The sequence below is a fragment of the Bombus vancouverensis genome, chromosome 2 (assembly GCF_051014615.1).
Source record: "Bombus vancouverensis nearcticus chromosome 2, iyBomVanc1_principal, whole genome shotgun sequence".
Taxonomy (NCBI): Eukaryota; Metazoa; Arthropoda; class Insecta; order Hymenoptera; family Apidae; genus Bombus; species Bombus vancouverensis.
Genome location: NC_134912.1, coordinates 12520653 through 12546852, shown reverse-complemented (window position 1 = coordinate 12546852; position 26200 = coordinate 12520653). Strand labels below are relative to the sequence as shown.

The window sequence follows — 26200 nt, the reverse complement described above, 5'->3', positions numbered from 1 at the left end:
CGTACACAACCGTACGCTAGGGAGAGAACTGGTTCCGATCAGGCGGATAAACACTGCATCCATATCTATCGGAAGTATCGACGAATGCACTTGGAGAGGAGGCCCTTCGTGCTCGTGTATTGCGAAGAAGGGTAAGGATCAAGTGCCATTTCCTCAAGATTTAGACTAACAGCGGGCCGAGCGAGTGTCGCTTTCCCTTTCCGAATAGAACGAACAATGTGTACACTTGAACCTCGTAAACAGAGAGGAGGAAAAGGATCGTGAGAATTTTCTTCTACATTGCCGGTTCAATTTATCGCGTTTAAAGCTACTAGTGCGTTAACAGTTCGTTCAACGGCGGCCAGTAATTCTCGTGAATTGAGTAATTCCAAGGGCCGCACGGTATTCGACGTTTTCCACGCTTCGCTTGAGAGAAAATCTCGTACAAAAGCCCTCAACTGCCAGTGGCGTGTAGTGTACCTCGCGACAAACGTTTGCGATAGCGGTCAAATAAAACGGAATTAAAAGGAGTTATTTGAAAATTAAACTTTTACTCGTTATATTTCGAATAATTAAATGTTTTCTATTGGCATCGCTGTGTTGGAAATAAGTTGCGTGTGATTGTATAAAAGTCGTCTACAGATTATATTTGGCATTCAAAGGGAGATTTAATAAGAATTGCATAAAAGATTCGATTTATATGTTCGATTCAGGATTACATATGCAACATTGAAAGTTATTAGATTTTATGTGGAGCGTTAAAAGTTGTTAGTTATTCTATAAAATATTAACAATTTTGCTAACAATTTCACAATTTTACATCGAATGAGATAATCATTTAACTTATAATTATTTATAGTTTTGATGCGTCGCTCAGATGGAGTTTTGTTATCCAGTAGGATAGGTATAAATCCCGTGTATGCATGATAGCGAGAGTGAAATAGTGAAAAGAGAAAGAGAGAGCAAAAGCGTGACTATGTCCCTTACCGATGGATCACATATCAGACCGCAAAATCAACTGACGCGTTCTGCCGTGATGCGTCCAGCTAGAATGCAAATCCTATTTTCGCTTCGCGGCAACGTATTCAAGCGATAGAAAATGGCTGCTGAAAGCTCGATAAATACAGGAAGTTAAAGACCAAATCGAGCTACCGATTGCCGGAAATTAAGTGCCAATGGATCACGAAACTCGGCCGTACGATTTTACGAGCAACAAAAACCCTTAGCAAATCAAATTAGGTTACCCTAAGTTTCGGTTAATGCGCGCGATTTTTTATTTTTTCACCTTCTTCCCTTTCTCTCTCTCTCTCTCCCCTCTCCTCCTGTCCTTCATCTTTCTTTCTTGGTTCGTTTGGTCGTTTTCCCAGCCTTTCATCGAACTTCCTATATTTCCCATCGATTTTCTTCAGGCCACGCGACAGAAGCTCGAGAGTCGAAATTCGATTAACATTCGAGGTCGCAAATGGCTAGCGAAAAAGCGATAATTCGATTATTGCTTGGAACCGGAATTTTCAACGTAGAATGAGCGTGATAATGAAAAACAAATGGAAATTTAGGGCGTCCCTGGATCCTGGACGCTTTTAAAGATATTGGAACGATGTTTCACGTAGAGATGTCGATCGTAGCTATCCACGGGGAACCAAATGAATTTAAAAACGACACGATCCCAAAGTAAGTTATCACGTTCCCGGAAAAATATGAATGTCCTCGATGCATGTTATGTTTGAGATACACGAAAAGCGGATGGGTTCAAAGTTTGTATAAGGATTTTTTAGTCGTCAGACGATTGTCTCGCAGGTTGCTTATACGTGACATGGCTGAAAGAAATTTAAGGCGAATCGTAAATCCAGTCAGACGTCAAATGTCAGAGGATTTCACATATCGACGTTTCGTCAAACAGGGACGTATATATATAGAGTCTTGAGATTAGGACATTTATGTTCCAAAACGAGAACAATGAAAAAAGAATTCGGTTTAAAATTGAACTAAAATTTGAATGTTGAAAATCCTCTTTTTGGCTGTACATGTATATAATAAATGAGGCTGGGTACATGCATATATTTCATATTTAATGCTATTTGCGATTCGTTCTACATCCTTATCAGCAACGACGCATCAGTAGAGATAAATTTTTTACAAGATGTACGACGCATAACAAACCGGAAGTCTTTAACGAGATAATTTATAAGGAAATCGGGAGAGTCAGGAAGAAAGCTCCACGTCGCAAAAAGAGACCAAAAAGCTTTCCAAGAAGACTTGTTAGGAAAAGTTGATCAAGTTTATAATGAGTCTAACTCGACGTACTTGAGTGTGTAGTTTATGTAGAAATAATATTTGAAATGAATGAATTTAGAAAAATTTTAAACTATAATCAACTTGATTATTATTAATTACCTGTTATTCTGAGGTTGAAGTATGTTAACTTTCTTGCGAAGTTCTGGGATATTTAAGTAAAAAATTACAAAAAATTATGAAGATCACCCTAATTTAAAGTTAATGAAACATCATTATCTTACGTTGCGTGTTGCATAGGAACGAAACGTTTGATATCCCTAAAGGACTAGTTAAATATTACAGTTATTCCATGTACGTATAACATCTATTTAAAGCGATCCTTTCACAAGCGTTGCGAGTACATCGTACAAATGTCGCGCAACGTCGACAATAAACCACGCAAGAAACCGTTGCACTGCAACTTTTTGGTAGCTAACCGAGAGTACGCGTATCTGTTATCGCGCCGCATATCGAGTAATCCTTGTTCACTCGGAATTTTTGCTATTTCACATCTCCAAGCACGCGAAAGGAAAAGAGAGACCTCGCGAACCGCACTCGGACTCGAGCAGGACGAAACGCAAAGGAACGAGGATCGCCGGGGTTAGGAGAAGAAAGTAACGTTAGAAAAGTTGGAAGGCAGAAGCTCGACCAGATAAGCTAGGGAATGGAAGAGGGATGAGTGGCTGGAGTAGGATAGAAAAAGTGTGCATTTAACGCTCGCGAAAGAAGAAACGGAGGGAGCTTGGCCGATAATCCTCTCGTTTATATTACTTTAACGGCGCACGGAGTTCCTCTTGGTTTCGTGCCGTTGCTCTTCCTCCTTTTCTTTCCTTCCTATCTTGTTCTTCGTTCTAGCTCGCCTGATGGCGACGCAGCTTCGAAATGACAATAGTCTCCGGTTCTTTCATATTCCGTGGACCGGCAAGACGAAACGAACCACGGGATACTGGGATTGGTGCTAATTAAATTTCTGCCATGGAACGCTGGTTCGCCGTTTTCTTTCAACCAAGCAAAAAGAGCTGGCTACTTGAAACGCAAAGCGCCATCTTGGAGAAATCACGAAGCGCTATATGTGGTACCTGGGAGTTCACCGATGGCCATTCACTTTTTTTGCACTAATGGAAGAATTCTTAGTGCAGCCGAAGATAAGTTGAAGTGACATGGGCGGGACGTGTTTATTAATAATAAGTCGTTTCATGTTTGCGGTGTGTGAGTATTAGGAGATTCCTTCTGGCGGTCTTATTATTTGTTCCGAGGATGTGAATTTGATTGTTTGGGAAAATTATTCGAGATTTTTTGTCGAAGAGTTTTCAGAACATGGAAAGTGGTATCTGACTAGAATTTCTTATAGGTATGTACAGAACAATCTTTGACTTTTCATCAGTGAGCTCCAATGTATGTATATATCGGCTTTTACATTTTTTCCTATAGGTATAAAGATTGATTGTCATTGATATTGTTTAAAAATAATTAATTGATCTTCAAGTAGTAATATTATTCTCTATTTGAGTAATATTTGTGGCAAGTATCTTCGAAGCAATACGTTAAACGAAAGGTAGTCCAGGGGAAACGAAACAGTCTTACTCAGAACCGAAACGATGTATCGATTCCTCCTTCGCCGATCGCTCTCGACGTGAGATTAATTTTCATGCAACATGTTACGAACGTTCAATGCTTTTAAGATTTACAATGCCAGCTTCAGTTCATAAATTCCGTGCTCGCCGCCTCGAAAAGAGTGTTTCTCATTTTTCTCTTCCGCTTCTCTTCCTCGACGTCGGACGTTCGTGTTTTCATTTTCCTGGATTATCGAGAACTGATCGGATAAGGAAGTTATGAAGGGCGCAGGTGTTCGAGATTAGGAAGCTTCTCACTCTCTTTCACTCTTTTTTCCGTGATACCTTCATAACGTTCGAGAAGAATTCTCGCTTGCGTCAGAAAAGAAAAAGAAAACAAAACGAAACCTTCAGTGAAAAATCCAGCGATTATGTTTCGTAATTCATAATATGATGTAGGTATCTCTCTTATCGGTAGTGATAACGATATCATGATCGTATATTAATATATATTTTCTTTTATATCAAATTCGGATGCAAAATTAAATTACAAGGCAAATTACCTTGCTTGTCTCAAATATCCTTCTGACTCGAATAATCCTCTTACCTCATTTTTACAGATCAGTGATAGTAAAAGAGTCATGCTACCGTAAACATATTTCACCTAGTTTCTTTTTCAGATTCGTGTTCGCGATGGCCACGATTCGATTGCAATGAATGAAAATTCCGCGACGAAAGCACGAGTCTGTGTCGCGTTTCCATCGATCGACCGCGGGTAGTTTAAAATCACGCCCGTTTTCACCAAAGATTGCCGTTAACCGACTTAATTAACTCGCCTTAACGAACTTACAAGTCGGTGTTTACATGTTAACGCGCCATGGAAAGGATTATTATCGCGCTGGGCGGAATACCGGCTTGAATCGAGTGAAAAGGAATTGGATAAATAACTCGTAGGGTTTACGAAGTTGATCGAGTAACAGAAATTACTTTCTCTATTAAAATATATGATGTCGTTAAATATTCGATACTTCATGAATATAAAGTCTAAAAATTGCTTTTAGTTTCATGGAAATTGAAATACTTCAAACACTACATTTTTCTCGGGATGATCCGATAGATAAACAAATAAATTCAATACAGAACGGCCAAATAAAATTTGTGGCGAAAATTATTGACAGAGATCTTTAATGTCATATTTTATCGTAGAACTTGTATCAAGTAAGGACGACAGTAACGAGATGAATTAATTCTACGTTATATAATTTAGTAATAGCACGAAAAACATACTTCTTTCCTCTGAAGTTTTTAATTATATTAAACTCTTCGAAGCTTAAATCACAGAAAGCTACATGAAGATTTGTTCCGTAATAAGAATAACAATCTTGATTACAACAGAATATTACGTGGGATTCAAAACGTACTCAGCAATCGTGGAACCGTACAAAGCAAGAAATGTACATTTTCTTAAAATACTGAAAAGAGGCAAAAAGAAGAGATCCAAAAAGGTATAATTCAATTTGTTACTTCTGGTACACAAGCATCCGCAGGAGGGTTATGTAAATTCTATTTGTTCCCGCAGAAACGTCGTGGAAAGAGTGCATTACATTTCATTTATCCCCGTTTAAATTACCGCACGCGAAAGGTATCCCGAGGCGTATTCTCGTTCCCGGAGCGTCGAGCTGGAAGCAATTTTGGAAGTTCTAAAAGGACCGGCAAGAATTTTCTCGTTCGCGTCTCGAAAAGGGGTTCTGGCAACGGTATGCCCGGCGTTATCCTTCGGGGAATTCGAAATGCTTCCCCCTTTTCTCTCGATCCTTCGAAAACCGGGGATCGGTACACCGCGAAATGGCAGTGTTCCTTTGTGCTCGCGAGAAAAGAGAGGCCAAGCCGTTACGTTGTTCCTTCCGCCTAATTCATTTCGTTAAAGCGTGCGCGCGGACAAGAAAAGGGCGAAGAAAGTCGTGAACACGGTCGTATAATGTGTGGAAAATAAGGAGCACGTGCGAATATGAAAGCGCGCCGGAATAAAAAAAAGAGCGAATAAAACTCGGTCGTACTAGCATAACAGAGAAACCGGCACGAGGTATTCTCGAAGAGGAGCCTTCTACTGCATTCTTTTTTCTTCCTTTTTTTAACTTTTTCTTTCTTTTTTTCTTTCTTCTTTTAAAAACTCTAACGTGTTCTGGTAGTAACCAGCGTTCTAACGGGAGGTTCTTCGTGAAATTAAATCGGCTAGATCATCGAGTTGCAAATGGTTATTATTGTGCACTCGACCGTCCAGAAAACCGAAACGTCCTCGCGGCATTTAATTGTCCAATTCCGTTGTCGAACCAATGGTATTCCCGATTAAGGAATTCCGCGACAAGGGTAACTACATAAAGTTGCGGTTTAGGATAGTGCGTTTTACTTGTAGAATGGAATGGTATATCTCGTTAACGAGTAAGTTTAATGTTCCTTGGGTTTTTCAGTTTTGCAATTGGGCAAGTGTTATTTCTTCGAATTTCTGTGAGGTGGTTGAAACATAAATCTAAAGGATATTTCTTTGTTTTTATTTTTTTAACTATTAAGGTAGAGGTCCTTGTGTTTTAAATTTCTGAACGTAATTGATTTGAGATCAAGATTTCTTGTATTTCGTTTACTATGCGAATTATTATACTTTAAAGGTGAAATAGTAATACAATCTATTATTATAGTAGTAATTATAGTAGTACAGTCTATTCGTGCCAACAACTCGTATCAAGCAATCATACACAACATAGTTTTACACTATGTTGAATATAACTAAGAATTTTTTTATTTTAGGAAGGCGTGATAATTTATTAATATTACTTCACATGCTTCTCACTTAGATAAAGGACCATAAATACGTCGATAGAGTTTGGAAAGCTACGATAGAATTAAAATGAATGGTTTCTACATATGTAACTACAAGCATATCCTTGTATGCAGTACAAACTTTCCCGTAAATTGACAAACACAAAACTTCCATAAAATTGATGAAAAGCAAATATTTCGAATGTTATAGCGTACAAACCGTCAAGTTCGCAAGTGAAGTGATTTCAAGCGACAATCTTCGTGCAGTTTCTAAATTCAGGGCCAGCATTTTTCTGAGAGTAGAATCCGCTGAACTCAAAATGTTCTTCCCTTAAAAATTAATACAGGATTGTAGCCTCTGTTCCTCCCTCTGGAAATATCTCGGGTGCCAAACGTTGGTAAAATACTGAAAATTTCAATGAAAATTGTCAAAATTGAATTTTCTCAATTTTTGATGCCTCACTGTATAAATCTTAGATACACACAATGCTAGAAATCCTGGTTCACGACTTCAAGTCGTCTCAAATAGCGTGTGCCATTGTCATCCCTTTGCGATATATCAATTGCTTGGAAACTTTTATATCTATTCTGTTCATAATTTCAAGAATCACTTATCCTTTATATAGATCACTTCCTAAATCTGTTGAAATAAAGTGATAAATATATCTTTTTGAAAATTTCAGAACTCACTTTATTATCACTTTTGTTGCAGACAGAAGTTACTAGATTCCTATTTAGAAAATATATAACACATTATCGTCCATAATATTTGGTATTGTGTTTAATTTTGAGCAGTTCGTATCGCCATAAATTATCGAAAATTTAGCTCCAAACTTTTACCATTATATATCATTTTTGTAAATTTTCCATCTCGTCAGAAAAAACGGAAAGAGCAGGGACGAAACACTGGTAATGTAAGAACAGATAAAAGCAACCCCTATTTACCGAACGAAAGCATAGTCGAAACTATGTTAATCAAAATGAATCCAAGCGTTTTTAATTTTTCCTTTCGATTAAAAGAACAGTCGCGTAAAAATAGTAATATCATTTTTGTGTTAGTGTTTTAAAACTCAAACTTTCGCGATCAAATGTCAAAAACAACAGTAGAATCGTACTTACACCATACGTTTTGATGCGTCAACAAGCTTTATCGAGCGCATGCAATTCGGAATATAAATCTCTAACATTCAGCAAAGCCAATTACACAACAGAGTGTGTTCGATCGTTGTAGCATTTTCTTGTGTGTGACTGTTCGCATAGGAAAATCCAGTGAAATCGATAAGCGGCTCGGAACGATGCGCGAAAGCTGACGCATATATCGCACGTAGTTATCGGGATGAATGTTAAAGTGGCTAGTTTTTAATAATTCTCAGCGTGAGCTGGCTGCGTTTGAACCTGGAGGAACGAAATGATATCGCGCGAGCCTATATACGTTGCACGTCAAAGAGATGATGATGTGCAAACATTTTAGGGGAAATTTAGTATTATCCTCGCGAGTTCGTAACTTATGTTTCGCATATTAAATCGTGCAAACTAGGTCGTTCTACGACCAGTTCCTCGGCTTTGGTAAATTGTTGATCACTTGCAAAAATATTTTTTTCTTTTTGGTTTAACCGGGTAGTCGAGATAGCAAAACTAACATTTAACATACGACGTTTGTTATAAAAGGTAAGAATATAAATGTCATGAGTTTAAAATATTTCCATTCATTATTTCAATGAGATATCTCTATTTATACCTTCGAATACGGATGAATGTTTGAGAACTGATCTTTCTTTCCTGTCAGACTCTATGAATAATCTTCTTGGTCATTTATCAACGATATTATTGTTGACTTTTTCTAATTACGACTGTTATCTGACCCTCTTCATAACGTCATCCGAAGTCTGGTATAACGCCTCATTGGATTAACCCTTAGCAACGTCAACAAGTCACATGGTTCTTTATTACATCCTTGTCACAGTTGATTACATTTCGTAACGTACACGAAGCTCATAAAAGTTTCATACACGAGTTAGAATATCTCACAATTAGCTACCATAATTGTATTCCAAGAATACTTCACACAGGTACAAATACAGAGATCCAGGACTTTCCACTGTAACAAGGTTGCAAATGTGCAGCGACGAACGCGCGCGAAATACCTAACGAAGGAAGAGGAAGGAAAGTACGAATAGAACGAAGTCGGCGAATAAAAAGAAGAAAGAAAGAAGAAGAGAAAAAAGTTAGCAAAAGGAATAAGAAAAGGAAGGAGGAAACGAAATAGCCGGACTTTGCGCAGAGCATACCGACAGAACCGGTGAAAACTTGTCGTGTCTGATCCCTTCCGCTTTATACGGTGAAACCAGGTCAAGAAAATGCGGCGGAAAAATTCGTCTCTGCCTACGTAGACACGGACAGCTTTTCCTCCGTGGAAGGAGTGGAAACTGGGCCGGCCGCCTCGTTATCGAATACTCACGTTCTATTTTCTCTTTCCGCTGTCGGTGGCACGGGACACGGTCTCGGCGAGCGAGCTGGCATAGCGGAAGAGAAAAAGAAGAAATAGAGTACGGTGGTGGATGCCACGACAGGAGAGACCTTCGGCTCGAAAAATATTCTTGGGTTCTCCTTTGAACACGCCGCGAGAAATTCAAGGAACGAAAGGACGAGCGCGGTGAAGGCAAAAGAGGGCGAAGACGGAAGGCGAAGGTGGCGAGAGGGTTGGTGACGCAAGCCCGGGGTTCTCTCGGTGAACGGGGGTTGGAAAGCAGCGGAAACGGGGGAACAGAGAGGGAAGTCTAACAAGACGTTGCGATTTGAGATAAGCCGGGCGGTTTGCTTATGCCGTGGCTCTCTCTCGTCGAGGCCTTCGCCTAACCCAACAGCTTCATCACGCGCTTGATAAACGAGGCGGCCTGCCAGTGGCTTGAGGGAAATCTAACCGCTCTTCCACTATATCCGACTCATCTGGAGAAACATCGCGCTCATGGCCGATGGTCAGTAAAGTAACCCGGCTGTACGCGTCTAAAACATCGGCAACAACGATGCACACCAACGCGATGCTTCACCTAACGTTAGCTTCAACGTAGTTGTCTACGTAGTAGAGTCCTTGCCAGCAGATATAGTTTTCTTCCTTCATTCGATTTTGAACGTTATAGTTGATTCAGCTTCCTTTCATTGAAGCGTGTGCATACGCGGTTGCATGAGGTTGTACGTTGGGATGCGCACTCGAACGAGTGAATGATGGATCGAACCGGGCCACTGTACATGGAACCAAGCGTGCGCGCTGCTGCAGCACCCAGCGCTGCTACCCCCGCAATGGCCATTCTATCGTTATCGCTGCTAAGATAACGATACAGCTTGAACTCGACGTTTCTTGGCCTACGTCAGCCAAGATAAAGCATGCTCACCTTATATTCCTCTTCCTTTGGCTCGTGCCATTCACCAACCACCCACGTCTCTTTCTTTCTGTTCGATATATGCGCCGCGTAGCCTCGTCTCTTCAGCGCTAGCATTCTTTCGTCTTCCTCGTGACATCGAAAGTGGTTCGTCGAAAAACGAGAGCAATTGAACGACGGTATTGTTATGGCCACGAGAATGCTTTTCTTCCGTCTCGAGTGAAAATCCATATCGCGGCCTTCACGTACGCGGAACTATACACTATCAACCTTCCCTGGCTGAGTTCTTTGATCGGCTTATCGTAGCATCGCTCGCGTGGTTCTCGTAGTCTCCGAAGAAAGACAGGCGTCCATTTCGCATCTTATCACAGCTCCGGGGACGAGGCAGATACTTTCCACCTCTTTCGCCAGAGGCCTACCTATTTTCGTAATCCTTTCTTACCGCGATCGAATCGACATCCCTGCGACGCATCACCTTCGCAGTAGCTTCTCGGTTTCGGTGAAGTGGTAATCGAGAAATCCCTTCAAAAGCGTAAAAATTTAGATCAACGGTGAAAAATGAGATAGAGCTTGTCGTCTGAGTGATCTGCCACGATACCAGTTAATTCTTTAATTAGAAAGCTATAAAAGGGATTATGAATGTTCCATTTGTTGATGTCTGTGCCCTTCTGTTGGGATTTTATTAAATCGTAATGTGTTTTTTCAGGTATAGGTGAGAAATAAGAAAGGTGGAGAAAGTGGAGGGCAATTTTGCGCGTCTGCTCGAAGAAAATGGTAAGTACTGTATTTTAAAAGTGCTTGCAAGGTGTTTTAGTAGAACTTTAAGATAAATCACAGTTTTTCTTGTTTAAATATAATTATGTGAGATTTAAAGATAATTATGTTGAGAATTGAAATATAATTATACTTTGACATACAATAATCTTAATTTTTCTACACATCTATTGTAAGGCACAGTTAAGGTTCACTTCGAGATAATTAAAATATTCCTGGGAATAGTATTATCCGACTAATTTTTTTCTCGATCAGCAACGTCATCGATTTTTTCGTATTCATGATTTGTCTTTGCCATAATGCATTATGGCAAATTAACATTTTCAAGACATTCACTTTTCTATTGAAAGTGACATCTCACGCACGGCGGAAAGTTGTAATATTCTTCGCGTACTAAAATTAAAAAATTTTCAAATATTCAAATATCTAAATTTTTAAATATTCATACCTTCAACTTTTTAAACTTTTTCCAAACATTTAAATATTCAAATATTCAAACTTTCAAATTCGTATTTTCAAAATCTCATTGATTTCATCTGTGTCTCGGAAGCTAATTAAAAGGATACCATTTCGATCAATTGTATTTCTAATCTGTATTTGTATCACTTGCGTTTAAAAATATTCCTCTCTATTAGTAACAAATCATTCTACTTTCTAATAACTAACTCAAAGAATCCAATTTTATATCCGTCATTGACTTCTAACCTTGAAGTAACGAACTTCATCACGCTTGAGCATAATACTTAGTGCGTTGAGTGATCATCTACGTGTTCGAAGCTATTTTTCTCCGCTCGTAAAGACCGATAATAAGCCACACACTTATCGACGTGGAACGTTTTAATGAAACTATTATGGCGTTTCACCGGTCACCGATCGTCGGTTCACCGGCGATAAAATAGTTGGCCGTGACGTGTGATCACAGGTCTACACTGGGACTGAAATTCGTCGCTTCCAATAATCGCCTCATTAATCCGTCCCACCGTAACAAATTCGTCTCCGGGTTGCCGTTTCATTTCGCAGCAACCATCACGCTGTTAGAAACGCATCATTCGTGGTCGTGTTTATATCCACTTTTATGCATAAATTTCTCTTTCGCGTCGTTGAACTCAACCGTGTTCATATAGTTAACAGACTCGTTTTCAAACGTTGAAAATTAAAACTTTGTAACTCTTTAGGAAAGTTATACTTTTTTTTTATGTACAACGAAGCTTTTTAATCCAAGTTAGAGAATTCAACTGAAATTTTTATGCGTTGGAAATTAAAATTCATGGCCCTTTAGAAAAATTGTACCCTTGCAAAGTAGTGAGGCTTATTAACAGGGGATAGAGAATGCAATTAAAAAAGGTTTAGGATGTGAAGTAGTAGTATTGTTCAAGTAGACTTACATTAAGTTCTGAAAATTTTTAAAACAGAAAAAAGATTTATATGTATGCGTTTGGGTTAGGTAGGTAAGATGATATCGGAAATAACGAAGAATGGGGCTCTATTATAAATCTATAGATAATTTATTTATACAACTTTATTTTAGTAATCTATTTCAATACATTTTCTCTTTCATTGAGTAGCTTTTCTACAAAGAATATCGGCAGATAAATACAGAGAACATGGCACGATAGTTCCTCGGTCATCATTTCCTCGAATCAGATAAGTGTTTAAAATTTTCGAAATAAGAGCTACTCGTCAGTTTTCCTATTAACAAATTGATAGTTGTTGCGATCATCGAAACGATTATTCTATCCACTACATGAAGTTTAATAGCAGTTCCTATCAGCTAATGTAATTCAACAGTTCCCAATAGGCTTTTTCTCATCAAATTATCTCAACAATTATATCTTACGTTGGAACTATTTCACATTTTATCGCGTCAGTTTTTAAATTCTTGTGCGTCAAAGTGAATTATTAAACTGCCTGGAAACCATGACAGATGAAAAATATCCTAAAACGTTAAAAAAGTCATATTTCAGCGTATAATATGTGTCCAAAATGCGACACGTGTTTCTTATATTCGACCATGTATTCCAATATCGCAAGATGATAATATAAAATTTTTATTTCAATTTTATCACATTTCCATTTTTCACTCCCACTTTATCGAACCTTAAACATGCAACACTAGCGTGTATTTCTCGCATAGAATACACAGAGAGCGTGCATTGTGTCAGAAGAATATACAGTACTCGAGAAAATTACAACTTCAGTATAATAATTTTTTATGATTAATGTAAGTAGCATTTTATTTAATGGCTAATGCACTTTTATTACCTTTTAGTAACGTTTCAAAAGGAAACAAGTGCGACATTTATCGACTAATTTATAAAATAAATTCAAAAGATTAATTTGCTAATATATAAGATTTACAATTTCCATTTTTCTTTTTACTAAATTAATAAGAGCTACATTAGATTAATTTTTTCAGGCCACGTAAAATAATAAGGATTTTCATTATTTGATACCTATAATATTATTAATATTATTAAAACATATTTCTCATGTTTTAAGTGATTAGATGTGCGAAACATTTAACGGGTTAAAGAGTTGATGAAATATTGAACGACTAGAGATAGAGGCGTGTTTTTTTTTCTGGCGTCGATGGAAATTTCACGAGGCGTTTACGAAATAATCACAGTAAAACCGCATAAATATGAATGAGATTTATAAAGCTACACCGGCTAAACGGCGCGCGTCGTGTTTTCATTACGCGATCTCTCACGACGCGGGACATTCGCGATACTTTCTCGTTCGGTATCCTTCGTCGTTCTGTTTCAACGAGAAAGTCGATACGCGTTTTTGGTGCCCGTTCCGTGACATTTTCATCGCGGTTCATTGTGTCGCTTGTTCATTGCGATCGATACTGAATTCTTTTTTTTTTTTTAATTTACTTCACGCTCTCGTTTACTTTTTAATCGGCTTTGGCGAGAAACGCGGATAAGCTCGTTTGTTCAATTGCTAACTCCAAAATAACGAACGTTTATCATTTAACGAGGTGAATCAACGAGCTGGAAAGAGCCAGGTTTTCAATGAATGCCTAATTTCCCGTATAATTTTATTGAGAAAGAAATTTCGTGAAAAGATTTCCTATAATAGAAATTTGCGCGTTTTCCTGTAGGTTGATAATGAAGTAATTCGTAGAATTTTTGGATTTAATAGTGCAAACAAATTTTATGATTTAAACAGTGCATTAAGTTTTCTGTTGTTTTTAGAAATGATGTGAATTATCTTTATTCATAATGTAGAACAGATCTACAATTCAGCACATTTTCAGGTTTCCATTTGAACTTATTTTAGTGTTTATTGAGATTTTTCGGCGTGAATTATGAAATATTTACTATGTATAGCACTATTACGTATAAAACTATTGCTTAACGCTCGAGTAAATAATTTCCTTTCATTCGACCAGTCGTTAACCTCTGCAGTTGAGATCTATTTTATTTATGAAATGGAAATTACGATCGATTATAATTTTTTGTCGAAATGAAAGGAACGACTGCTAATAAGTATTATAAGTAAATTGCTTTGTAGTAGTAGGTAGCAGCGTGATAAAGTTTAATGGCACAGTGATAAGCATAGTAATTTTCAGGTTGTGACTCTTTAAATACACAATTTAAATTCATAATATATGAGTTGATTTTATAAATAGATGACAAGTATTGCTTTCGATCATTAATTTATCACTAATTTATATATTTTAATACTATTCTCGCAACGTTATCGCATGAATTGTGAATATAAATGTTAGATCAAATACGAATTACACAAGCACTACTCTCAATTTTATCCAATCATTTCCCAACGTCATAAGTATATTCCACTATATAGGGTGATCTAAAAATACGAAAGACAAGTAAAATATAAAAACAAAGAAGTATTACACTGTCTTTTCTTGTCTTTCATACGATAAGTTTTGCAATATTAAAGTTAAAGGATCGTTTAAACCAACTATTTCTCGATCCAAGTATCTTCATACTTTTTTTTTGTAGATAATTACAAAAAATGCTTCGAATGACATATAAAAAAATGTATTGTTCAGTTTAAAAAAGTAGAAGTGACATTGAAACTTTTTAACGAAATCAAAATTCGTTTTAAATCCTTGATGTTGCAATTTGTAGTAGTTCGAGAGTTGATCCACTTATACCATACGCAAAACATTTTTTTGACCGACTATCGGAAGTGTCTGAAAAATCGTAAGGACTGTTTTTTAGACCTTATATATACGATGATCTTATTACACCGTTATAAATGTGCACGATGAAGAATACAAATCACTGAAAACCTATAACAGGAATTTACAATTACTAATCTATTATTCTAATTGTTACTAATTTTAACTCTAACGGTAAATGTAGAAGAATTATAATACAGAAGATAATTTTCCAACAGATATACTGACTAATCACAGTTGATTACAATTAAATGTTATTTTATCATGGATTGTGCATCGCTGGCCCAATTCTATGAGAATATTTCATAGCTCGAATCACGAGTATCGACGCGTTCATACCACTGTCCGCCCGATTACCAAGATACCACTGTAATAATATCGTATAGTATATATATATTAAACATATTCGGTATTTTCGCGTGTACGCTGACACGGGCATTTCATGTGGCACGGATATTCACTCAGTTATGTTACGTACCGCGCGTGTCACCTCAAATTTGCGAGACGGCGCGTCTAGCACCCGACAGTTGAGAGAATTCGTTGGAAACGTATGTTCAACAGATACTCCAAGGAAAATTCCACGGGAAGGAAATCGTTTCATAACGTACATGCAGCTATGCGTGCTCTGTGATACAAATGCGGCCGATCTTGCCGCTTACGATTCCAATAGTCAAATTAAACCGAACAACTGACATTTCCTATGGACAGTTTCGGTTCTCCCAACAGAGATTTTCGACTTGTGGACTGCATAATGAGTTGTAACTGCGATTATGCGATCCTTAAGATGCTGCTTATGTAAAAATAATTCGAAAGTATAGAACAAAATTGATATTGAAAATTCAGTAAGTACAGATGCATTTATACAATTCCAGGTCTGCATCTTAGTTCATTTAGCTAAATCCTACGTCTACTTTCTACCTACTTGCGATGGAGCTCAACAAAGACGAGTATATACTAAATTCAATTTACCGGCACACAATAGCTCTTAACGTGTTTTTATTTTTTGTCTTTTATGTATTTCTATTTTCGCTCCAATATTTGTCTATCAAATAAGCCAATCATTCACACACGCTACATCTATACTTCAACACTGAAAATAATAGAATCGCTAGAAAATCAATTTACGCGTGTCCCATTCAACACGGCGAAAACTTTCGAAACGCTCCAAACAATATTTGGGAATAAATCAAAGTTCGCGTCTCGAAATTTCCATATTCACTGAATACGGAGGCAGAACCACATGGTATAGAGCAGATCTTTAATTTAGGAAGCAACGAGGGCGCGAGAACATGGCGACGCGACGCGGCGTGGCGTGGCATGGCGCGGCATGGCGCGTGGAACCCGATAGGCGCCCTAATGGATCGTGATTTACACGATGGATCCGTGCACCGCGGTTTATCCATCTGCGCTTTCACGTATCAGCGGATTCCCTTCCTTCCGGTTCATGGGGACATGTTCGCAGCGCAGCTATCGCTTCCCGGCGGAAACGCGACCGATATCGACGACAGTCACGACCTTTTATTGGCCGATACTCTCCCCGTAAAATAAAACAAGCCAGTACGAGATAAAAAGCGACATCGACATCGACATCGTCGCAACGTCCGAACCTGTTAACGATAATTGCTTCCTCTACGAGACGGATCGTAATTAGAAATGAGCGAAAACGAGTTCCGCCGATTGTGCAATTTAGTTGAAAGTACAATGGCTCAAAAAAGTAATCACATACTTGTAAAAATCTTGTCCGAATATATTATGTACAACATTTGGAAATTTCAATAGCACCGTAATGAGACGCAACTGTCGCGATTATATTGGTTAAACTTAAGAACAATCTCGAAAAATACTCGTAGAAGCTACAAGATATTCAAATATTCGATCATCTATTAGTATTAATAAATCTCAATATTCAATGGAACCTATCGTATTTGATATATATTACGTATTTAAAATGGCTAGCCATGCTGCATATCTTTTTTTTTTTTGTAAGTATATGTATTTACAGTAAATATCTTGTAACTTCTATACAAAGGTATACACCTTCAGATTAATTTCAAATTTGACCAATATAATTAATCGTAATAATCATGCTTCACTATAGTGTTACTGACATTTTCAAATACTTTCGTGGGCTACCGCAAGCGTGGTGATACACGTGCGAGTTAGTCGCAGGGATTTCCCTTTGAAGCCTAGGGAGTTTCGGGATAAAACGACACTCCCTTGCTGGGATCCTTGTTATTGGAAGGGGACCGACGATTTACGGGTAAAGTGTCAATCGTGAAGTGGATACCAGCGCTACAGTTAATTCGCTTTGATTCTTACCCTCGTATACGTATCTCACCCTACTCTTTCCTGCACCCCTAGTCCTTTCGTACGACCAACCCTCACCGTCGCGAACTTCGTGCTTCCGAAAGGGCAATCGGTCGACTGCGTACCACTTTTTGACCCATTTAGAATTTTGCCGGGAATATCAGGACGTGCAGCAAAGTTTCGGAAAGCCAGATGGAAATCAGATTTTTCGACTACTTGTGCGATTTTATTTGCGGTTTGTGGTATTATAACGGGGAAACCGAGAAGGGAGATTGAATGAGTTGTATACGGGTCGATGGGTTTTAGGTTAGTGGTGTAATATTCGAATTATTCTAATCGTGTTAGAGTGAATAAAATAATTGGTGAATGAAGTCGACAAATAAAAGTTTATGGTTGGATATAAATTAGTTTAATACTGGGATCATGTACGGATCTCCGACATGGTAAGGAAATTAACTTGTGCATGTACTTTGGGAAGCGAGATTATCAATAGAGATTTCTAAGAATATTTATGTATTTTGAAAACACCGATACATAATGTAGTTTATGTATAACATGTAAATTTAGTCTGCAGGAGTGTTGTAAGAAGCCCTTAATTCGAGGAAAAATACTACTACGTTTGATATCAAGGACGGTGTTAGTGGGGTATTTTCTAAAAATATATTTATTTAACAGATCAAAGATACCAATTTCATTATGTCTCGTATTCACGAAATATTTTGTATAGCCGCATACAATGTTAGCAATTATTCAAAAAACGAAGATATGGAACTATCTCGTTTACTGAGAGGAGGCTGTTACCTTTTACAGCAAAATTCAAAGATATAAAAGTCGTGTGAACCACGCATGAAAAATCGTTGGAGGAGAATTTTTTACCTCGACGATGTGAAAGTCCGTACGGTAGAAAAATTTGAATATCGTCGACCCTGTACATAATTAAACGAAAACCACGCATGTACCCCCAGAGCGAACAGTAGTGAGCGAATTAGGAACTTTGTCGTCCAGAAAGGTTCGCTTTTAATACCGACTAACCAACTGCTCTCAATTGCCCTCGAGTCAAACACATTTTTTTGGCAATAAACCGCATAGTCAGAGCACGCGTATTATAAGTTAAAGCAAATGTAACAGCATTACACGAACCATCTATATAACAGGCCGTTAGAATGCGCAGTATTCGTTAAGCGAGGACTGACACACTTCTAAAAAAGACCAATTTGCAAAGGGTCGGTCAATTTTCCACACAAAAATATAGGCACGTGTGTTCGCTATATAGAATATTTACTCTATAGAATAACGGATAATGTATACGAATAAATGTCTACATTACAAAAACGTTTTCAATTATCGTCTTAAATAACTATTTAACTGCAGTACCTGTGATTCTTTAGATTCAATGAATTTTTATACGAATTATTCCGTTCCGTTCGCTTAAAATAAATTTGGATCTTTTCCTCCTTGAATTTTCAGCCCACCTATCGACGTACGAATCACGTTTACCGTTTCACATTTTGACGTGTGTTTCTGAACGTGATTCACGCGTTTAACGATGCACTTAAACGCGATGGTTTTCGGTGGACGAAACAAGGGACATGAATAATCGGCCTTAAAACGACCGTCTTTTCCACGAACGATTGACGGTCTCGCGTCTAATTCGCCGCGGTCGTTCGTGCCGGGGAAAATAGGTTGGATTTGAATAATAGTTCTCTTACATCCGTTTCACACTAGAGATCCCTGCACGGACATGCAAATTTTCAGTAACTGTTTTAGAATTTGTGCCGACACGAGTGGCTCGTAAACTGCGAGCGTAGTCAACCGACATATACCGTACTACCCTATATAATATGTTAATGACACATTATTAGATCTCGACCTCACACAAACGATCTCGTCGAATGGTTATCAGATTTTTATGGTGAAACAAGATTAGGTGTGGAAAAGAGAAAGGGTAAAGGTATAACAGTGTTATTGGACAAATCGAATTACATGTGATTGTCGTGCTATTTACATAGTAGTAATTTGCGATATTCTTTTCTTTCGAGAATGTGTCGGTAAGTATTTCAGTACTTAAGTACTTGTTGTCGTTAAGTCATTCTCTAAACTTCTGCGGTTTGCATTTTTGTACTATATTTTTTATATCTAGTATTGTATACTATAAAATAATTCGTGCTATATGTAGATATAATGAAGTGATAGTATATATGGAAAATTAAGAATAGAGGTGAGCTATATATAATATTCCTTTATCCTGTGTTCTCAATTATTTCAATCATTTATCTTAATAAAATATTACTCGAGCTTCGGATATGATCTTGGAACAGATTATTTCATGCCACGGAAACCATATAACAATATAAGAACGAGCTTTTTAACAATGAAACGTAGCTAGAAATTTGTGATAGTAAATATATACTTTTTCTTTAAACATATTTTTAAGCTATTCAGTACAGCGTGTCGCACCATGAATTTATCAGTTTAGTATGTTTGCTAACAGCCAACTCGTCGATTGACTGATCTTGTCTCCTTACAGACGAATACGATTAACATCAACGTTTTACAGAGTATCAACATAATATTAAATTTCATTCTTTAAATTCTTGCAAAATTCCTAGAAATCTATCCATAGCAGACAGTTCGAAAGGCTTCAAACACCTAACACATTTCTGTTACATCGCTCACAAACAATCCCATGCATGTCGCCAATCAAAAAACTTTCATATAACTCCAAACAAACACGAAATATCTGAAAAGCATTTCTACAACATAGTTTAAAAACAATTCAATTGTCATCACGCTAAAAGGTTGGTACCCATCCGATCGTCATACATACTCAATTTGCTGATACAGTGTCACCTAATGCAAGATCGTCTGACGTAAAAAGCATAATGCATGTCCTCAAAGACAAGTGGTAGTAGTAGCAGTGTCGCGTTCCCTAGCGTTTCGCACCGACAGGAATTAATTAAAAATATGCCCGTCATTAAAGCGGCCAGCCACGTTCTTCCGCCTCACGTGGCCGTGTCGCGTTCGACCCGGTTTCTCCCGGAAAAATACGTCGCGTATAATTTACAATTACGGAGGGAATGCAGCGGAAAGAAAGATAGAGATGCGAGGGGATTTTTGCCAGAGCGCAACGTGGCGAAAATGCGAGCACGGAATTGTAAAAATTTCACGGGCTCGCGCCGCTATTTCTCCGGGGCAACAACGTCTCCATTACGAATAAAAACCGGTGGCCTAGCCGGGCGACCACGACAATGGGGCGCTTTTATTGCCGCGATCCACAGTTCGGCAATCACGGTCGGACAAACAGTATCGGTGTCGCGGGCCGAGGGATTCCCTTTTATATCCCGTGTGGATACGCGTGTTGCACGCGTGCACACCGCACGCTCGATCCCTTTCGCTGCGTTTAACTCATCGATCCGGCTGAAATACTTCAGGGCAACCAGTATGTAGGTCATCCGCTTAGAAAGCTTCCGTTTCGAACGTATCGCAAATTTGCTACTATTTCGAGAATTTTAAATTCGCATGCGTTTCCCACCGGTGCTGCGTGCGTCCATTTCGACATTTTTCGAATTTCGAGAGGCGTATTGTACGTAATGTTACTAATGAATAACGGAGGATGGTCGAATGGTTTTGATTCGATTATAGATTGGCTGATACTTTATGGTACGCAATTTTATCTTAAAGAAGATTTGAAATAGTTTGCTTTATTTTTCTACAATATGATTTACGTGCTGAAATTCAATTTTTAAGGAAAAGTACACACACTCATAATTTTTTGTATTTATAAAACACCGTGAAATAAGCTTCGAATATAATCCCTTTAGAGAGGTATTAACTGTGGTTAAGAAAAGACAATTACGGTCCTGCTTTTCTGAAGAAAATCGTATACATACATAAAAAGGAGCAAAAGGATTCAATGTGAAATATATATATATATATACGATAGAAACATAATTAATACTAGTTGTATAAAGTATTATCTTGTTAGAAATTGAACCAAGAGATTAGAGATTAAATCAGTATATTTTAATATCCTTGCAATTGAATAACAAGCTCAGTTCGCCGTACAATGAGCTCGATATTTCTCGTATAAAACGTTCCTCAAACACGTCTCCGAAGTTTTCCCGTGGCATACCTATCGCACAAAGCGTTAAATTCTTCACGAAGCTAGCGGGTGCGGATTTTTACGAGTTCTTTTTGCCTCAGTCGGTTTGTCGATTCACCAACATACACGGAAGAAGTAAAGAGCGTCTCGAACGTCGAACATTTCCGACATGGCCGCCACGGTTTGATTCTACGCGACGGGGATTACCCAGCAAACCAGGTGTACTTACACGAGATTCCTTGTCGTCTGGCGAATGAGACTCCGCGTTGGAAACGACTCGACGCGACGCACCCTCGTTTACGCAATGGATTCGCGAGCATGGAATTCAGAATCGGAAAGCGATATTTATTATACGACCGAGCTGCTTTTATGACGATACTCGAACGAAATTATCGCGATACGTGCTTCCAGCCATCGTCGTGGATTTGATTCACGATTACTTCTCGACACGTAAGACCTTAGTGATAGATGAAACTTTTTTTTGAATTCGATTTTATCCGGACATCGTTATGGATTTGATATGGGAAATACGGCAGATTCAGTACAATAAAATAAAAGGAAACATTCGTATAAAAATGTGTTCGATATATGACCTTGTTTCTGAGTTACAGATCATTTCGTAATGCTAGACATTACCTTGATCAACGATTTCTTGGCAAATGGATAAATCATGTTGATCTTACTTTCTGATCCCATTCGATTAGTTATGCGGCATTTAAAATCTCTTATCTATGAAACGTTAGTTGACAGTATTGAAGCTCATCGTCAACGAGACAACCAAAGTTGCCGACAAATTCGTATGAACTGGTCGAACAAGCTCGACAACCTATGATGCATTCACGCTTCTATTGAAACTGGACCTGGTCACTACGAACAATTTCTCCAAAGGCAGTTAAGCAACAATTGCAAGACAAAATAATTTGTTATTCAAAAACAAAGTCATAATTGGGCATATGTTAATATAAATTTTTCATCTTATTTTATTGCACTGAATCAGATTCTGCCGTACTTCCCACGTTCTTTAACTCACTCTGTACATAAGTGGGAGTTGCTAGAAAAAATTCTCTTTTTTAGATTCGACGTTATCTGATCATTATTTACTTCTGGGTGGAAAACGTTGATGCTGGAAAAATAAATATACTTTTCTTTTATTCAATGTAGATTCTCAATATCAAAAAATATTTTTTTGAATCCTACGTCGTAAATTCGATCCATATTTCTCAACGCCGGAGGATGTTGTTAGTAGGAAAAAGAAATTATTTTAGTTTAGATTTTATTCCCGTAATCGCCATAGATTTGATCCGTATTTACTTCTCGATACGGAGTACCTCGTTGGAACAAAAATTTTTTTTTTTTTTTTTGGTTTCGACCTTATCGTTTCCGCCTGTCGACCGCGAATCGCTCGATCGTGCTTCCATTCGCTTTATCGAGTACACAGCTCGATAGCCGTGTGGCGTAACTCGTTGTCTCGACGCGTCGTCGATGTCTCTGCACGCGCAATTGAATCGAATCGCGACTCGTCTCGGCTCGCTCGAAAAAAACTGGGACACAACAACGTGAATCGCGTCCTCGTTGAGGTGGTCACAGTATGAAATGTTAAAGAGACAGGGGATGATGGCATATAGTACTCAATTAAACTGACAATGAGCAACTTTGGAAATTATACCAGCCCGATGTGTCTCGCTTGTTACACTTTGACCGTATGCTTATGAGTACCTATGCTTATGAGTTAACGTACTCTTGACCTGAATGGCGAATGTTGTTTCAAGCTTCGATCATCTATTTTGTTGCCCTATGTATACCGATGAACTGATATAGCTCTAGTAAATGAATGGCGCTTGTTTAAGTTTTGTAATGAATATTAATCAGTATCAGCAATACACAAAACTTTATGATTATAACTAAAGAAGGAGAACCCAGGCAGAAATTTCCTTCACTCATTAAATATTATAACAAGTACATATTCTAACTTTGATATTTTATATATTCTTGTATATTGTACGTATTCTGTATATTTCTACATCTCCAAATTTATATTGATCGATCTGTGAATACACGAATTTTGTATCACAAATACGATATGATCACAGCAATTGTATTAAATATCGAAAATCTATGTTGCGAGATGTCAAACGTTGTGGAAGAATGGTTCTTACCACCTATCGATACATGAACGCAAGGGCTTAATCGATATTTAATGTAATTTACATGTATGGTCGTTGGTTCGGCTAGTCAGCGGACCCGTCTCGTTGTTTCAGTTGCAATCATTCCGTGATTTCCATTATATAATGACAATCAGGGCCGCGCAACTGTTACACAACGCTGTTGATATTGGGAAAATTGTTACTGTCGCAGTGAGTGACAGTTTTCGGTCATGGAAAATTGTTTTTTTGAAAAATATTCGATATTCCTTAGTGAAATATATATTTCCAAATAATATTGTGCCAAATTTGATATGTATTTTTTAATAATAGAAATCTTTCGATAACAGCGGTCAAGCGTATCATCAAAAATTATTTAAGCAGGTGAAATGTATTTTGCGGAAAATCATGTACTGTTAAATCGAATTTTAAAATAATATAATCGAAATTTAATATAATCTATTGTTTTGACGCGGCACGGATCGTGATACAGAATATGTTCGATAAACTTGAACAATATTGTATATCCTGTAAATTAAACAGGAATCCTCGTGACAACAGTTATGTAAAAATAGTTCCGGGTTTTGCGTATAAATCTGCTACCATGCAGAAAGATATACAAAATGAGAAAAGTATTCATGTAAATTCATAGTTCATAATCCTGATTCAATTTTCTGTACAGCATATGCAGGTTTACTTTTATCGGAGACCTGCATCCATGTTTATGACGCGTTAATCGTCAATGAAAATAAAATATTCGCACGATAAAACTTCAGGGAACAGATGTGTACAGATTTTTTTTATTTAATACCAACGTCATGGGGATAATTTATTTTAAAAAAATTGCTTTTCATGGATAAATTCAATTTATAATAATCTATAAAATATCTCTCGCGAATTTTAGTCAATATTATTCGGTTATACCAAATTTGTATCAATTTGTTGGATCAGTTTGATTTCCGAGAGACTCAACTATTGACTCATCCTTCTAAAAAATACGACACGAATTACGTACCAAATCCAATACGATCAAGATATATGCTAATTATTCGATCAAATCTCCTCCCAAATAAGCAGACATATACTCTTCCAATAAAACAGTAAACAATAAAACGAAAAGAAACATTCACTTTAAATGGAAACCACTTCACACTTCATGAGGAAAATCATTTACCGTATTCGAGAGACGATTCTTTTCTCCGCCAGTGCCTTGACCTTCGTACCGTTAAATCCAGATTTATAGGACACTATTAATTTCCATCGTGAATCCGGGCTGGCAGCCGCGTTCGCATGTTTCATGCTACGTTGGGTAATCAATTGGTCCGAGTATGATTAGCTCGTAAAGTTGTATAACGGTAGCACCTTATCGCGACGCCTCCACGCTGTCTATACGTCTGAATACGTTTAACGCTCCACCGGCGTGGAGGTCCCGGTGCAATAATTGAGCTATAGTCATGCACGGATGTAGGTATGTACATTGACGAGCGAAGGGTAAGTCGAGTGGCTAATGGAATTCATTTGTGCCTCGTTACGTGCCGTTTACCTTCGATAACTTTGTTGTCGTCGCTCCATGACCACCTATTATTCACTCGTATTTCATATTTACTTTTATGGAAAATCGATTGACAGTGTCATGATAAAAATGGAGAAAAAATTATGTTAACGTTTCCACTACGTGGATATTGGCATTTCTCCGTGTGATAACATTCGCGTTTAACGAGACTATTTTGATAATGGAGATTTTTTAATATACATATTTGTAGTAAGCACGTACATGTGTATGAATAAGTGAGTAATATTTTGTGAAAATAAAATAATAGACGTCTAGAAGGTTCAATATGGGGCGATCTAGCTGAATTAGTTTGAAGAATTTATAATTGTGTCGTTCATAAATAACATTTCACAACTCCAAAAACATCAACAGCTGTCTAAACACGACTCGAACGCGTTCGCGAATTTCCGTTTCATTTCTTCGGGTCTCTTTCATACACGTGTCATTCGAGCGCGGAGAACTATGCGTGAAGCAAATAACTGACGGCGTAGCGCAGCCGAGTATTGATTGAAATTGTCTGGAAGCAAAAAAAAAAAAAAAAAAAAATATAGAGGGAAAAGGAAAAAAAGAAGATCCACGATGTGCATCGTACTCGGGGAAATGCGTCGTCGCGAATGATTCCTCGAGAGATCTACTCGCGTAGAAAGCTTAGCGGACGCGGTGTTTTATTATTCGTGTCTTTCCGAATATTAAAATCGTTTATCGAGGCACGGCCACACTCGGTTATACGCTATACCTTACCCAGACGCGTAATAATGGTTTACCTCGCGGAACCAGCGGATGTGTCCATATTTCTCCTCTGACTGCTCTTTTCTTTCTCATCCTCGCTCGCCATCTTTCTACTCTACACTCTATATAGAATAGACCTTACTTTGGCCGGTGAAGTTCAAAATTGCACGCCCAGAAAAAATTCTCAAATATCCGTTGGATGCATGTGTGCCGAAAAAAAGGAAAATCTGATCAGCCAATCTTCCTATCTACTCTAACCTTCGATCAGCACGAAGCAGATTGGAGCTACAACAGGCCGAACTCGCCCACTTGTCCGACTCCCATCCACCACGCTGATTCTGAATTCACTTTCCCGACGAGTTCCCGAACCAATTCTTGACTCTCGTCATCTCCTTTCCCTCCTTTGAAATACTTAATTAAAGCGGAAGAAGAGGCGAGC

At 37.9% G+C, this 26200-nt stretch overlaps 1 protein-coding gene across 2 annotated transcripts in view; it reads left to right on the top strand.

Moving 5' to 3' along the window:
- The window catches only part of kek5 (leucine-rich repeat, immunoglobulin-like domain-containing kekkon 5 protein), a 413026-nt gene that overhangs the window by 201172 nt on the left and 185654 nt on the right, over positions 1 to 26200 (top strand). For both annotated transcript variants that reach the window (XM_076624520.1, XM_076624514.1), the window contains one exon: positions 10704 to 10771. The gene's annotated coding sequence lies outside the window, so the exon portion shown is untranslated. The remainder of the gene's footprint in view (positions 1 to 10703; positions 10772 to 26200) is intronic.